The 18,190-nt window shown below is 37.0% G+C and overlaps 1 protein-coding gene across 1 annotated transcript in view; it reads right to left on the bottom strand.

The window, feature by feature from the left end:
• LOC134796342 (uncharacterized) overlaps positions 1-18,190 on the bottom strand; it is a 152,085-nt gene that overhangs the window by 68,639 nt on the left and 65,256 nt on the right. The window lies entirely within an intron of this gene.

The following is an 18,190-nucleotide window of genomic DNA, read 5'->3' as shown; positions in this document are numbered from 1 at the left end:
GGGAAGAAGGCAACTTGTCAGAGTAGGATCTTTTAAAAGTTCTACTGAACAGGTTAATTTCGGTGTTCCGCAAGGAAGCATTCTTGGTCCCACTCTTTTTACGATACATGAATGACATCCTCAATCTCAAAATTCCAAATTCTGAAATTCTGTGTTATGCAGACGATACGGTAATACTTTTTAATGATACAAGCTGGAAGGACGCAGTCACCACAACAGAAAAGGGCATGCAAATTGCATCTGACTGGTTCCGTGCCAATCTTCTGACCCTGAACTGCAACAAGACTAAGTTTCTCTGTTTTCACAAAACCGCCTCGTCACAACCATCTTTCAACCCTACAATAAAAATCCACTCATGTACTGACTTCCCCTTAAACCCCTGCAACTGTAATTCTATTGAGAAAACTAATGTTATAATTATAAACACCATATTCATAATCTCTCCGGAAGAATTAGAAAGTCAATATATATATTCAAAAAACTCCGAAATTCTGCAGATGAATCACTATTAAAAATGATTTACATTGCGCTTTGTCAGTCTGTGATCAGTTACTGTATTTCAGTTTGGGGCAGTGCAGCAAAGACTTGTATGTTGGAAATCGAAAGGGCCCAACGCTCTGTACTAAAGGTGATGCTCAAAAAATCCTATCGGTTTCCAACCTCTGATCTTTACGCCCAAGCTCAAGTTTTAACCGTCCGACAGCTATTCTTACACAAAATCTGTTTATACACACACAAAACCTCTAAAGCATTGCCCTCATATAATATATTAGTTAAAAAACGCATTTTCAATCTACCAATTCCCGAAGTACGTTCCGCCTTTGGAAAACGTTTTGAAGATCGCATTAGAGTCACAACTTACAATTCCATTCTTAAACAGTGTAACCTTAGATCTAGCACCACTATAGAAGCAAAAAAACTACTATTTAAATTCCTAAGTTCTCTTAGTTATGCCGAGACAGAAGCTATGTTAGATAATGTACTTTAGCTTATTAATGTTATATATAAGTACTATACCTTTATCAACCTTTATTGTGTTGATATGATTGTTAGTTATAATAAGTTTATTTTGCCATAAGCTGGACTTTGTTTGTAACAATAATTCTGTTGTTTAATGTAATCCTGGTACCCCGCGATACAGGCGAAGCCTAGTGAGGAGACCTCTGCCTCACTCTGTAATTTGTATTTTTGGAAATAAAGATTTATTATTATTATTATTTATTAGTTCGTGTTTTTAGCATTAGAAAAATACAACGCGATCCTGACGTGTCTTTTCATTGAAAATAGTACATTTCAATGCAAGTGTGAAAAGTATGCGAATAAAAGACACGGGACAAGTAAATAATAACACTTTCACACGTAGGTACATTGAACGACGTTTTTTAATACATTTGCGAAAAAATCACAATAAAACAAATATTGGTAACATGAGTATTACACTTACATTTACGAATTTTCCCTTGAGCTTTAATGATATTATATATTATCTATTATTCAGCACTATAAACTACGTTCAGCGTTGATTTATGTACATTGCCTAAATTAATCACAATAACTCATTTAATACAAAAACACTCTTACAGTTGCAATTTATGTAAGATAATTATTTTGATACAACTAAATTTCAAGTAAAAATGGCCGGCGCTGGTAAGAGCGTGTCAAGGTAATTTTGAACACCTCGCCCGCTTAGCAACTTCTGCTGCTGACTGTATATGATGCATAATTATTAAATTGCACAAAGGGACTTAATCGCGTATTTAAGTTTTTAGATTTACCTCCGACGTTTCGAGGACGGCGTTGTCCCCGTGACACCACATGTTTAAAAATCGTGAAAGTTTAAATCAGTATGATTCATAATTCATAATTGTCACATATTTGCCGTGACTTACTTTTCAAAAGTGTCTTTCAATAAAAAGACACGTCAAGATTGTTTACCTTTTCACTAATGCTAAAAAAACGAACTATAATAGTAGCAGTTACTAAGCCATAAATATGAAAGCAAAAGATTGTAAATAATCGTATATGATATGAATGATATGATTGATAATTGTTACATATTTGCCGTGACTTACTTTTCAAAAGTGTCTTTCAATAAAAAGACACGTCAAGATTGTTTACCTTTTCTCTAATGCTAAAAAAAAACGAACTATAGTATCAGTTACTAGAGTCAGACCAAGAAAGTCTGCAGCGACTTTGATAGCCCACGCAGTGCACGTGTTATTTTAAACGTCAAACTTCTATGAAATTATGACGTATCGTATATAGTAGTATACCCTATAATGGACACGGAACCAGTAATGGGACAAAAAAACACAATTCCTCTAAAATAAGTATATAAAAGTAGTTTATAAACACTGGATATATTTTTATCATAAATAAGAGTCCTAGAGCTGATTATGTTTGAATTTTTATTAAATTCGGTTATTTTTTAAGAAATGTGCGTCAACCCAAAAGTTGCCGTGCCACTGAAAAAAAATATCACTAAAAATTCTTAACAACTTCGCTAAGAGAGGTGAGTTAATTTATTAAATTTTAATTAATTAATACTTGATGAAAACTAGAATGTGTTTTGTTAATTGCATTTACCATGAGATAAGGTATACAACACACTATGTTGTGACCCCACAGATGTAAAAAAATAGTGGTATTTGGCCCAATCCCATTATAGGAGCTGTAAAACTGCATACCTCCTATGATGGGACAATTGACATAATGATGCTTGCCATGCCATAATTTCATGTTTTAAACAATACAGAAGTAAAATGTAGTTACGAAATATGTCAACCAGGAGGTATTCTCGGACTTAGGATAAATTAATATCGTTTTTCCAAACTTTTATTTAACTTGCCTTGTTAGTTAGTGTGGGTCAAATCTTGGTAGCTGAATTTGACCCACTTTTCGATTTCCGATTCAGTTGAAATTTTGTGTAAGTACGTAATTAAGTATGCAAATCGGATGATAATGCAACATTATGATAACATGGACTTGATCTGATGATGGAGACAGGAGGTGGCCATGGGAACTTTATCGCAATAAACCCTAACTAATTGTGTTTGGGTATATTAGAATTGTCTCGATGAATCTAATACAATAATGTGGCTGTGGAAAGAAAAATACATTCAGCGATAAAAGCTTATACCAAAAATTGATTTTTTTGCCATAACTTATTCCCCATTTCAATATTTTATACTGATAGAGCAATGTCCATTATAGGGGGCCCATTACTGGATCCACGTCCATTACCGGGGGCCCATTACTGGAGCTTTGGTGTCCATGACTGGAGAAAAAAAGCATAGTTTTAATTTGTTAATTATGTGGAAACTCATTGCAGTATCTTTGATACAACACGCCTAAAACATGAAAGGCGGATAGGACTTTCATCTTTTAACACGCTAAGCGGAAGACCATTTACATGTACAAGGGAAATATCATAAATACTCCAAATTTCCTCTTAAATGTCCCATGACTGGTGCTGTTACTATAATACTTACACTGCGTGGGCTATCAAAGCCGCTGCAGACTTTTCTTGTTCCGAGTCTAACATCCTAAGACCCAGAGTCATTTTTGCAGTTTTGAATTTGGAACCTTCTCTTATTCCATTTTAGTTCAAAATTCGATTTTAATTTGTTCTTTTTAAAGGGACTAGGGACTTAGGAGGCTAAACCATAAATAAATGTCAAATCTCGCTTCCCGAGGCAGTGACCTTGTGTTGCAGTGCGTTATCGACCGCCCCCTGCGCTTCCTGCCCCTGCCGCGCCGGGCGAGCCCAGACATCGTGACGTACGTTCGGATGCTGCCGGGAGGCCAGCGGCACAATTCGAACAAAGCCAATAAGATGTCACAGCGGTACGATGACACTGACATATCGGTATCGTGTCGCTGTGACATCTTATATGCATTGTTCGAATTGGGGCGCAAGTCAAACTTACATCTTGACATCAAAATTATGTAATTTTTCATCAAAATGATGTAAACCCGTGTGTCTCGCTCGCGCTAATACATGTATGGACAAGTTGGGTTATTCCCACTAGTTACCACCAAGTTCTTACCAGTGGTAACTACTGGGAATTTTTTTCCCACCTTTTACCACTGGTAACTACCGGGAATAACCCGACAAGTTTAGTACGAGCGAAATTTTGTGAAATTAAATTGTTTTATTCCAGAAATAGTTTCCATATATACACAATAAAATTAACCTATTAAATTAAAATCTACAAGTAATACTTAAATACGTAAATGCATGCACGACTGCTAACTAAATGACATCTTTTAGATATCAAAGTTCGAATTGACCTATTTTAAATGGGGTTGGCCGGCCGAAGTATTTAAAGATGGCGCCAGTATAGGTTTCACCTGTCATCCTGTCAATACTGCGAATAGTGTCAAATTCTTGTTATATTTTAAGAATAATGGCCTATATGCCCTTTAAAACAAATCTCGTAGACAGATAAAGCCTATGTCGGCGCCATCTATACTAGTTATTTATTTTACAAGGGGGCAAACTTGTTGTTTAACCGCGTTAATATTGATACCCGAGTAAGCGAAATATTCCAAAATTGAACCACGAGCGTAGCGAGTGGTTCGAGATGTGGAGTCTTGAGCGCTGCGAGGGTTTCAAGGCACGAGGGTTAAACAAATTTTGCCACCGAGCGAGTGAAACACAAAATTTTTCACCACTCAAATCCAAATGAATGTTATTAAATATTTATCATCCAAAATCATCATTTAAAAGTCCATTCTATCAGCCAACATGAGCAAACAACTAAGAATTTGCATAATATTAGTTTGCCTCACATGTGGATAAAATACAACTTTCTTATCAGTTTTTGAAGTGCAAAGTAAGCCTTTCCGAGCTGGTGTGGTGAAAAAACCTTTGACAGTTGCCCATTCTCTTCCCTGTGTGAGGATACTTAAAGGTTATATTATATGTAGAGGGACACGAAGTTCAAACAGTATATTGTTTAACGAAAATAAATTCCTTCGTTTTCTAATTATAAATGAATTCTTTAAAAAAATGTTAATGACATTGTAATGAAATGTAGGAATGGTAATCACCTTTAATGTATGTATGGAAATGTGTGGTATGCCGGTGTAATGTATTCTTCACTTCACCTTTTCTACGGCCTTGGATATATTGCAGAATTTAACAATGTGCAATGGTATGAATAATACGACGCATATATGCAATATCCGCAAAGCTGATTAAATAATAATGTACCTATTTTATATTCGGAAAATATATTTTGCGACGGATTTTGATTCTGATTCAAGGTGTAATTTTTGAAACCGACATCTTTACATATAGGCGTTAAAGTCTATATTTTTAACCGACTTCTAAATCCCAAAGGAGGAGGTTATCAATTCGGTTGTATGTTTTCTTTTATTTTTTATGTTTGTTACTCCATATCTCCGTCATTACTGGACCGATTTTGAAAATTCTTTTTTTGATTGTATGCATATGCATTCAGATTGGTCCCGTTTTTGTCAAAATCCAGTTCTGATGATGAGATCCATGAGGAATCGACGGAACTACTCAAATGTTTAAGGCATACATATAGTGATTTTTGTGTTTTTATCAACAAATCAAGCATATACATTCAAAAACGTGACATTTGATGAAGTGGAAATACTGATGATAATCAGAACGGAACTCTTCAACGACGCATAGTTCACGTTTGGCGATTTGTCCTCTTCGTTATGTTTGTTAAGCAAGTTAAGTTTTTAAGCCACATTTTTGTCAAGATTGAGTTCTGATGATGGGATCCATGAGGAATCGAGGGAACTCCTCAAATTTTAAAGGCATACGTATAGAGATTTTTGTATTTTCATCAGAAAATCAAGCATTTTCATTAAAAGCTGTCGCATTTGATGAAGTGGAACTGCTGATGATGATCAGAACGGAACTCTTCAACGACGCATAGTTCACGTTTGGCGATTTGTCCTCTTCGTTATGTTTGTTAAGCAAGTTTAGTTTTTAAGCCACATTTCTGTCAAGCTCGAGTTCTGATGATGGGATCCATAAGAAATCGAGGGAACTCCTCAAATCTTAAAGGCATACGTATAGAATTTTCTGTATTTTCATCATAAAATCAAGCATTTACATTAAAAACTGTCGCATTTGATGAAGTGGAACTGCTGATGATGATCAGAAAAGAACTCTTCAACGGCGCATAGTACACGTTTGGTGATTTCGAATTTCGATTTTGACTTGGACTGGGACCCGGACTCGTACCTGGATCCGGTTCGGACCCGGACCTGGACTCGGACTCGGACTCGGACCCGGACTCGGACCCGGACTCGGACCCGGACCCGGACTCGGACCGGGACTTGGACCCGGACTCGGACTCAGAGACCCGGACCTTGACCCGGAAAACCACTATGATACCTAAACTAAATAAACCACTATGATTACCTACCATAAAATGTAGGTATAAAGTATGATGATGCCAAACCCCTCCCGCTCAAACCCCCGTACACCGCACCGCATGCGCCGTTAAGTGTGTTAGGTTAGGTTTGAACTGCGATCCTCACAGAACCGAACAAAAGTGGGTTAGGTTTGGATAGAACTGCGAGCCTTATAGAAACGAAATGCTACTAGAAAAGTGGGTTTGATTAGGTTCGAACTGCTATCCTCACAGAACCGAACTGCTATCAGAGAAGTAGGTTAGGTTAGGCTAGAACTCCGACCCTTACGGAAACGAAATGCTACTAGAAAGTGGGTGGTTTTACCTTCTTTTCTACATAGTGCACCATCTACCATAATCTTGCACCGGGCCCCATAGAAGTCGGTTTTTTTTTCTTAAAAATTATTAAACATCGAAACATTCGAAACCATAATCGTGTCTGTTTTTTGAAGTGAAAACTTCTTTAGCGGCTCTGTGCACTTTTTGAGGTGGGAAAAAAATGTTAAACTCGAGACAGCGTAAGGCGTAAGGCGTAACCCTTTCTTTCTACCGCGCGGCGAAAATGTATGCCTGCTGAGCCTGCTGTTTCGTTTAGGCGGCGCAGGGCGCTGGCGTGACGTCATGTGTGACGGACAATGTCATTGTGTTTTTCTTTTTTGATTTAAATGCCATCTAGTGAGTTTCCCTCAAACTGGTATTAATATAACTGTAGTACTCACAGTGATGTGCTTAGGGGTTTCAAGTAATGCAACGAAATAACTCTAGATGGCGTTAACCTCATTTTGCACTAGATGGCGCTGTTATTAATATTTTGAGTTACAATATAGTTGAGTTTTCACTTCTGCCGGCACTCCCGGAGTGTAACCCGTTGTTTTTTTTTTGTTAAACTACGGCATAATGATTGTGGGTAGGATACATTTATTGTCAGACTTCAGAGCCAGGGGCCATTTTCATGAAAGCTTGTACTTTTATTAAGTCACAGCCTCTTTTTTTCAATTCCTTTTATTAGAAATAGATACCTACTCTTACTTTTATTTCAATGCAACGTGAAAAATTGTGTGATTATTTGAATTTCGTTTGTTTACACTTATCAGAATGTAATTCAATCTCTTAACATTTGCAATTCAGGAATAAATTTAGCATTTTTCATTCAAAACGAGCGTCGGAGAAATATTACATGTTATATAAAACAAATTGATGGCGCCTCGCAAATCCCTCCATCGCGGGTGAAAACCTCCATTTGTAGAGATATCTATAATTCCGGACTTTCCTTATACATATATACCTCTGTAAGTCTTTATACATAATACATACCTACATAATTATACAGGATGGAACATTTCTAGGAACTGAGCTGAAAGGATAGTGTTATCTAATCGAGTTATAATAATCGTAAAGCTGGATTAAAAAGTAAAACAAAGTCATTCAAATGAAATATATGTAATATCAGTGACAACCCTACAAAGTTATTTACGTTTTAAACTGACACATGTCATGTAATTAATAGAATCTTCTTGCTAGGATAGAAACATTAGGTACAAACTATCACAAAAACGGTTAGAAATATTAACGTGATTAATAAGTGAAAAATATTGTACGTAACCTAAACAATTCCCCGTTCGCATAAAAGTCCCTCGTATCCACCCTGTTTACAAGCGGGTCAAAAAAATATTTGTGATTACTGCAAATCATTAGATATATAATTTGTATTTAAAATGTGAAAAACAACCTAGATGATGACACCTTAAGGCGAGGTATGCCCGAGGAAAATTTTCAGATTCTGTCAAATTACCCCATTTCACACACAAGCACACTTCACGCACACTACCTCACTTTACTGGGACAGGTCAGTGACCCATCCTGTTTTTTTTTTAAATGCAAATGAGAGTATTTTGAGTTTCGTGTTAACCACTAGCCTCCTTTGAGGAAGAGAAACTCTAAAAAAGTTCCATTGAAAGAAGGAAGAGAAACAATATATTTTATCTTACTCTCCTTGTCTGTTCATGTCACATGTGACGTATTTAAATGTAAATTAACTAAAATCGAATTCATTAGATACGCGTACTAAATAAACCGAATAAATACAGAAGTCGTCAGATGAAAAACGTTATTTAGGTACTACTCTATTCAATAGGGCTTTCGATAAGGCTCAATGACAATTTCATTGAAATCATATGTGTATTCCGATGATCTTATTATTATATAACTTACTTACCTTAGCGTAGCTTCAATCTGTATATATTTAGTTGTAGTACCTAGCTAATAAGAAAATTTTTCATGCTTATTCAAGTGAAATTTAGGGGAGAGCGGGGACAGACGTAACGGCGGGTGGAAAGGAAAGTAACTATTGCTCTGTAGGTTTATCTAATAAACAAAAATACCACTCCGCTGCTATTAGGTGATAGACAAAGGCGCCCCCTTCACTTGCATTTAGTCGAAACGGGCGCCACGTGGTTGTGTGAGAGGACGCAACGTGATTTTTCGAATCAAAAGTACGTTTTTTCGACTTTTAGTTATTTTATCTTTACGTTGTATTAAAATACATACATTTTCTGGGTATTTGCATATCTCCTAGAGTGGCATTGTCCGGCTCTCGGTCTCTACGGTAAGTGACGGGGAGCCGGGAGACGGACAGACATAACGAGCCGTTGAATGGCGGCGCCTCAGATTTAACGGTGGGTTGAGGTTGAGTGGCGCGGCCATTTTGGAAATATATACGTGAAGTGGTGGGGCCTCCAGGGTGGTCGCGCGTTAGAAATATGACCATTTCTCAAAAAATATGTATGAATTATATATATTAACTATGTATTATTGAATTCAGCATAAAATGGTTTATTTGATTGTATACCAATGAATTACATTCTATTTTATGTGAATTATGCTGGACTTGATCAAATCTCATATTATTACCAATTTTTTTCTACTTTCATGTATAAAAATACGTATAATTAGGAAATAAAACAATTGATTGTAGAAAAAGCAGTTTTTATGACAAAACAATACATTTAATATGATTCACACAGTTCTAACAAACTTTATTTTACGCGGGAATTCGACCGTTAAGGAATACCATCCTTGTTTATTGACGAATGCATCTTGCAAGAGTGAGCAAGCAAGGCATAGTTTTAACGGTTTTATTTTAGGCGCGAAATACGATGTCGCACAGAGGCCGGGAGACGGTCTCTGCCACTCACGGGCTTGTTATGACGGAACCGTCTCCCGGTTCGCCGCCAATTAGGGAAGTGTCCGGCTCCCGCCCTCTGCCACGCAGGGGCATATTTAAAAAAATGGCCGCGCCATTTCTCCTACTCTTCAACTGGAGGCCCTGCCACCAGAAGGGATATTGATTATTGATTAGCTTGATTGCAATTTATTTTCTCGAGCACGTTCCGTTTCAAAGATATCTTTCATGTTTTCAGAAAAATGCGGTCGGGTACAAAAGTAACAAAGCCGTACAGGTACAAAAGTAACATTTACATCCCATACAATATATACCTATATCTAATATGGTGTCACATGCTTAATGCGTCAATGATGATTTAAACGATGTATGCCATATTTGTGAGTGAAAAAACTCTGACCCTGAATTATCTGAGTAGAAAACATGTTTATAACAGAATAATTGATCTCATCACTTGAAATAAAAATTCGGGCAAGTGCGAGTCGGACTCGCGCACGAAGGGTTCCGTACCATATAAAAAAAAAACAAAAAAAAAGCAAAAAAAAAAACGGTCACCCATCCAAGTACTGACCACTCCCGACGTTGCTTAACTTTGGTCAAAAATCACGTTTGTTGTATGGGAGCCCCATTTAAATCTTTATTTTATTCTGTTTTTAGTATTTGTTGTTATAGCGGCAACAGAAATACATCATTTCAACTGTCTAGCTATCACGGTTCGTGAGATACAGCCTGGTGACAGACGGACGGACGGACGGACGGACGGACGGACGGACGGACAGCGAAGTCTTAGTAATAGGGTCCCGTTTTACCCTTTGGGTACGGAACCCTAAAAACAATTTCTAACGAGGACTTAATATTGATTTATTTTCTTAAAATGCTAATGTTTATGTAGTTAAAATGCAAATATTAAAGTGTGTGATCAATAATAATTTACATATTTAATTAGTACTTTTTTGATTTGATATAACTATCATATTATATTAATTACAGCCCACTGTGTCTTGTTACTTTTGACCCACACGTGTTACTTTCTGCACGCCAACGGGGTCATGAGTAACAAAAGAAGATTTTTTAGTCACTCTGGTACTTACATACAAAATACACAATTATAAGGTTAATCAAGATGTTAATGTACAGAACATGCAATGAAGTTATATATGACTACATTAATTTCATCAATATAATAACGGTTAATAACGGTGTCTTTCCGTGACCACAGCTGGTGCAACTCAGCTGAAACGTCGGAATTAAAGGTAAAAACAATGAAATCATATCGCGGTAGACCCGTTTGTGTAATTAAATATAATAACGGTTAGCCAGAAACTAAGGTCAAAGTACAAAGTGTTGCGTTTCTCCCCGCTCTCCCCTACGCATCCAAAATTACTGTCCACCTATGTTCATCACTACATTTTTGCAAACATATCGTTATCTTCATCAATAAATAATGTCCTGGCAGGGTGGAAATTTAATTTTGGCGGATTGTTTTTCTCTGCATCTGACTGTACAGCTACGCCAAATTTTTGGTAAACTTACGGTTATATGTTCAGAATCTGAATCTGTGTAGTTATTTAGTACGAAAATACTGAACGAAGATATATGGACATTCCTCTGGTCCTTGAACTACGTCCAAAAGAGAGGTATGGGCACTGTGAATTACATCTCGCTTTGTGTGGTAGGACACAGCACAGCGGATGTCATTCCAGATCTAGAGCAGAGCTCAACCTTACAGAAATCTGCAGCCAAATAACACTAGATCCTACTCATAGTATTGTTCCTGCCGGTGAGTATGGTTATCAACGAGGGTGCGGAGGGTTAGGCACGGCAACGCGCATGTACCTACCTAACACCTCTGGAGTTGCAGGCGTCCATAGGCTACGGAGACTGCTTACCATCAGGCGGGCCGTATGCTTGTTTGTCATCGACGAGGTATAAAAAATAAAATTAAATATGCACAGAATATAATTTAACTAGAAACTTTGTTTTATTTTATAGTAAATTTGGATAACAATCGAAACATAGACAATCACAGTAAACCAGTCCGCAACGGTATTGGCCTGTAAGCCTCGTAGGCAAGTATATCTCGGCCTCACGAGCCGCAAAAACTCACTAGGACTGAGGCTAGACCATAGTCGTTTATTTATTCTTGATTTCATGAAGGTTTGCAGAACAGCACGTAACCGCATTATATATCTGGGCGGACCTCACAGCAACAAAATAGGTGTACCGCTTCAAGATTTTCAAGTAGTACACGAAATATTTACATATCGTTCCGTATTATTTGAAGGTAATATTTGAAGATCAAAAGTTCTCTAACATAAATAAAAGATCACAAAATTGTCATCACAATCAGTTCATTGACGTTGACGTACAGAAGTCACATGGGTACGTTTTTAAAATTACGCAATATTAGGTAATACCAGCATAATGAAAATTAACTCCAATCAGTAAGTATTAGTCTTCAAACTTTTTTCATTTTAAGCGGGGTTTCAAGGAGCAAATTACTTAAATGATTTTAGAACCGTATTGTTTTAAGATAGTTTACTGCGTTTTTCAATAATTATCCCCCGTAAACAACAACAAATCAAATTTAAGATGAGACTCGAGCTCTATGTGATGATAATTAATTTACCCTATTTTTTAAATACAATTTGTCTACTGGTATACTTTTTCGTATACGTATATGATTTAATGTCAAAATAATTGCAAAATCCAACTGTCAGTTTAGTGCGCCCCGCGATAGGACCGCCTTCGTTCAAGCCCAGCGGGCATCTGATCAAAGAAGTTGCGTGCACGGGACCGCTGATATCATGTTTTTGAACTTATTTATTTAATGTTAAATTAAAAAAAAAAGTAATCGCGGAATTCGCTCAAGCATAAAATTGCGCGTTATTAGAAGCAGTTTTCATATTTTTATCTTTTGTGCACAAATTGTTACGAATGTTTAAAGTCCGTTTTAGACCTATGTTCGTGATCGTTTTCTATCGAGCAAAAGTCAAAAACTTAGGATTCGAATCGCGGAAGTCACTAGAAAAAGCCCTCAAGATTGCTAATTGAATGTATGGCAGCCGTATTGTGAAGCAAAAAAGAGCTACGGCTTTTTAAAAACTTCGTTTTCTGAACCCACTGCACCTTAATGCGAGCGAAAAATTTAGGTACGTCACTCGATTTAGGACGTCACTGCATCCTAGGTGGCTTTGGCAATAAACCTACCCTATTGAATGAGAAGTTTCATAGTTCCCTGCTTAGCGATGCTGATCAGTGGGCTAATTGTACGAACGGGCCTTTTTGTGTAACTATCACACATGCTGTATATACACACTGATATAAAAAAGTCTGATTGCTATCAATAAAGTCAGACAAGACAAGATATCAGTGCATTGCGCTGACACTCGCAAATGAGTACTACATTTCACGGTTCCGCATACGCCCCTCTATTGTTTACTAATGTAAATCACAAAAAGTTAACCCTAAAATGTCACAAGTGTCCTATTTCGAGTGAAGTCAGAATCAGCTGTTGCGCGCGGCGTTGCCAGCTCGCGGCGGGCAATCGACCGCTCGGCGTGCGGCGCCCATTCAAAATTACTCGTCTTGGAGGTACTAGTGTAGTGTAGTAAAGCTTTTGAGTCGTGAAAAACAGATAATGCTGTATTCTCGTAGTTTGATAGTGTCACTAAGGCTGCAGAGGGTTAAATTAGCACTTTCAGATCGGTAAAATGTGATTTTGTCAACTGAAAGTGAAGTCTAGTGATGTAGTGATAAGGTTTTGGAAAAAAATGACAATTAGATGTAATCAACCCCTTTCTCTCAGAGAGCTCTGAAAGGATTAGGATTTCTTTTCTGATAATAATACATAGGTTATTCAGTCAAATGGAAACTGCAACGAAAATTTACTTATACTAACCATACGAGAAAAACTTGCTCTACCAATACTTATATGTCCAACAAAGATAAAAAATATACAACAAAAAAGGTAAAAAAAACCGGGCAAGTGCGAGTCAGACTCGCGCACGGAGGGTTCCGTACCATAATGCAAAAAACGGCAAAAAAAATAACGGTCACCCATCCAAGTACTGACCCCGCCCGACGTTGCTTAACTTCGGTCAAAAATCACGTTTGTTGTATGGGAGCCCCACTTAAATCTTTATTTTATTCTGTTTTTATAGTATTTGTTGTTATAGCGGCAACAGAAATACATCATCTGTGAAAATGTCAACTGTCTAGCTATCACGGTGCGTGAGATACAGCCTGGTGACAGACGGACGGACGGACGGACGGACAGCGGAGTCTTAGTAATAGGGTCCCGTTTTACCCTTTGGGTACGGAACCCTAAAAAAGACATCTTTGATGTAGATATTTTTTATGATTCGAATGAGACATTTATTTGACAACCATTAACCATTACCTAACAACAGTGCTATGGTGACAAAGAAAATCTAGATTTATGGCGTAAAATGAAGATTTATCTTCAGCAGTAAACGGGTTAATGGCTCGTGAAGTAGTGATTGATAGTCAAGTTGACGCCATCGCCACCGGCAGTAGGTACTTATAATATTTAGTTAAAATTTGCCTTTCCAGTCCCTTTCCCTTCGTACCTGCAGGGGAAATGGAATCCAATTTGTGGATATTTTCGACATGCAGCTATGGTTGTGAAGACGATACAGGAACATCTTTTGGGGAATTCGGATAGGAGCTGAGGTAATTTTAGTGTTCGTGAAACGAGTGTTCTCAACTTCAGAGAGAAAAATTAGGATTTTTTTTTACTGACTTACAATAACAAAAAAAAACGGCCAAGTGCGAGTCGGACTCGCGCACGAACGGTTCCGTACCAAGGCTCATACAAATAATACCGGTATTATTACGTTCTTTTTCGTTCTTCGGTTTATTTATAAATTCATTTTTAATAGGACAATCTACGAAGTTGTTACACCTAAAGACATAATTCAGTCCTACGTAAAAAACATAAAATAGTTCAAAATATTGGGCTATCTCAACGGGTTTAAAAAAACCGGTTTCAAGCCCTGTTCCGTACCATTACACAAAAAATGCCAAAAAATCACGTTTGTTGTATGGGAGCCCCACTTAAATATATATTTTATTTTTAGTACTTATTTGTTGTTATTAGCGGCAACAGAAATACATCATCTGTGAAAATTTCAACTGTCTATCTATCACGGTTCATGAGTTATAGCCTGGTGACAGACAGACGGAAGGACAAACAGACAGCGGAGTCTTAGTACCCTTTGGGTACGGAACCCTAAAAATGGAGGAGGTTCTTAATTCAGCTCTATGTTGTTAAAAAATCCGTAAACCTCTGAAAAGTCATTTAACACAAACTAATTCCGCATAATCGTATTCAGTGATTGTTTTTCAGCATTACGACCCTGAAGGGCGGGATCAGTTGTATCGTAAACCACGTGGGTGAACAGTCGGTAATACATACTTGTTAGGGATATTGCCCCGTACTGAAACTTCTAACGTAATTTTGTATGAATGACATTTAGTAAATTATCCAATTTATGTAACAGCTAGTCGTTGTTACTGGAAAATCCCAAAATATGAACTAATGTTATTCTTATTGTTTTCCAGAAATAAGGGCGGTAATGGACTTAAGTAGGTACCTAAGCCACGTAGGTGAACGATCTCCTGTACGGCTACCACCAGTTTTGACATTGACAGATTAACTCGCGTCTACGTAAATTACTTTCTATACATCTCGCTTGCACTAATATGCGAGTACGAGCGAGATGCATAGAAAGTAAGTTACTTAAACGTGAGTGAATATGTCAATGTTAAAACTGGTGGTAGTGCTTCAGGTATTATATTGCTCTGTGCTAAACCTACTGACGTAATCTCGTGTAGGTCGTGTAGGGAAATGACACTTGGTAAATGATTTATTGAAATGCTACGTTCGTTACAGGGTTAAGCGTAATGTTGTGTATACTATTTTACATTTAGGTATTTTATACTTTAAGTAGTCATCCGTTTCAGTAGTAATGCGATTGGAACCATAAGTTGGTAGGTACCGTAGACCCGGTGACTTTAGAAAATTTGGGGTTACTTTGATAGATTTAAAACGGCCATAGAATTACCATTATTCATTATTTACTGAAATTGTTCCTGTAACTAGTTAGATTACTATATATTCATATTCACCTACTGTAAAAAATCTCGCATAAATATATATTATGGCTTAAAAACTAGAATTTTAAAGTCGCCCCTGTATTTGAAAGTCACCCCGGTCAATGGTACTAATTTCTATTTTCGGGGCAGTTAGGAAATAATAATCATCTATCAATAAGTATTATTGTTTGGACAACCTATTCCGTCTGTGCTCAGTCCTCGGTTTTCTTTCTTCTTCTTTTTAGCCCTTTTCAATCCTTCAATCCTTCCAATCTTCAATCCTTGAGATGAGATGAATCCTTTAATTTTTGCCATTCTGTTCTATTTTGTGCTCTTTGTACCCATTTTGATCCAGCTGTTCTTTTGAAGTCGTCATACCCTCATACCAACGCATTTTTGTTTTCCTACTGGGCGTGACTCTCCCCAAGGTCTCCACTCTACCAGCCTCTTTCACCACGAGCCGTCTTTCCGGGCCTCGGTTTTACATTTGTTTATATTTTGTTTTGAATTGTACCTATGAATGGAGCATGACCCGCCCTGAACCCCGCTGACGCAAACTTGTCGAGGCGAATGACATTTTGTAAATGGACCTATTTATGTAACACTCTACTCTGTATCCAATTAGTTACAGTGCAGAGTGCTGCTTAGAAGAGCTTTTAGATTTCCATTTTGTACTTACTTTTTACTTTATAGTCAGTGTAACCATTCGTCTGACTTGTTTAGGTTTTAGTGCTGGAAATAGTATGATTCTCTCAGCTACTTTCTGGTAACTTATATTTAATTACACAAACGGGTCTACCGCGATATAAGTAATTTCATTATTTTTACCTTTAATTCCGACGTTTCAGCGGAGTTGCACCAGCTGTGGTCACGGAAAGACCACAGACGACGGACAGAAGACGTTCTTTAATTAGTGTAATTAAATATGTGTACAAAACGCGGTTTGTGTAGTTAAATATGTGTACAAAACGCGAGAGTTTAAAGTGTTTTCTGGTAACTTATATTAGATTCAGATTTATTTATTTCTCAATAGCAATACAAAATTTTCATTAATACAAACAAAAATATGCACACATAGTGAGATCGTCAAGGTAGGTACGCTAGGTACGCATTTTAAACTAATATTTACATTATTTTACAAACAGAAAAATAAAACATTAAAAATATAATTCAATTTCAATTACATATACAATTTGAATAATAATTAATTAATTAAGTAGTCTATTGATACTAATGGGTACATTAATAGTTATTATTTAAGTATTCTTTAACGCTATAAAGTGTCTTGTCAAGTAGGAGCTGTTTAACTTTGCGACGAAAAGTGTTAATATTTGTCTCAGTTTTTATTACTTTTGGCAGCTTGTTGTAAAGTTTCTGCCCTATTATTTTGGGACACTTTTTTGTCATTTGTAATCTGCATTTACTTTGTCTTAAGTTGTCAGGATATCTAGTCGGTCGTTTACTTACGTCACCGATACGTTCAAATTCACTTGGATTATTTCTTACATACATTATAACTTCTAGGATATATGTCGATACAGATGTTAATATTTCTAAATTTTTAAAATGTTCTCTGCAGGTATCATTATATTTTGCATTGGCCTGGATTCGAATAGCTCGTTTTTGCATTTTTAAGACACGTTCAAAGTCAGTTGAGTTTCCCCACAGTATAATCCCATAAGACAAGATTGAATGTATGTATGAAAAGTAGGCTTCTTTCAGCTGATAATTTGAGATGAGGGGTTTCAATTGTTTAAGGATATATATGCCTTTCGCTAGCTTTCCACATACTGAGTTTATATGAGATTTCCATGATAATGTTGGATCTAAGTTGAAACCAAGTAGTTTCACATGCTGTACACTGTCAATGATTGTGCCGTTTGATAAAGGTATATTTATTTTATTAGCGTCAGTTTGACGAGTGTTAAATTTCATTATATTTATCTTTTCAGAGTTTAGTTTAAGTCCATTAATTCTAAACCACCACTCCAGTTTCTGTAGGATCATGCTTATTTTATTATACACCTAGTAGGTATAGGTAGCATAGTTGTCGCGTCTGCTTTCATACTTGAAGTCACACTTGATATATGGAGTTGCGCGCGACGCGACGAGCCAAGCCAAGTCATGCTAAGGTGTCAGGTTTTTTTTCTTTCCCATTCTAAGAGAATTGGTTCCGGACCGTTGGCAGGCATGTACGGAGCTGAGGACAACACCTAAAGACCCTTTAAATAATTTAATGAAATATAAGAGGTATATCTGTTAAAAATACAAACGGCCGCCGGGGTTAGAGATATTGACATGTACTTACTTAAGGACGCTGACGTAGTTCAAGCTGGGTGAATGGCTTTTTTAATCAACGGATTTATGTAACACCTGTTATGTGACATTGGGTTGGATTTACGAGAAGAGTTTTATTAGGTGTCAGTTGGTGTCAGATAGCTGTCGAGTTCGGTTCAGTGTATGTTGGTTCAGTAAGTTAGTTACA

The sequence above is a fragment of the Cydia splendana genome, chromosome 13 (genome assembly GCF_910591565.1).
Source record: "Cydia splendana chromosome 13, ilCydSple1.2, whole genome shotgun sequence".
In the NCBI taxonomy this organism is placed as follows: Eukaryota; Metazoa; Arthropoda; class Insecta; order Lepidoptera; family Tortricidae; genus Cydia; species Cydia splendana.
Note: the sequence above shows the minus strand (reverse complement) of the source record. Positions and strands in the feature narration are given on the sequence as shown.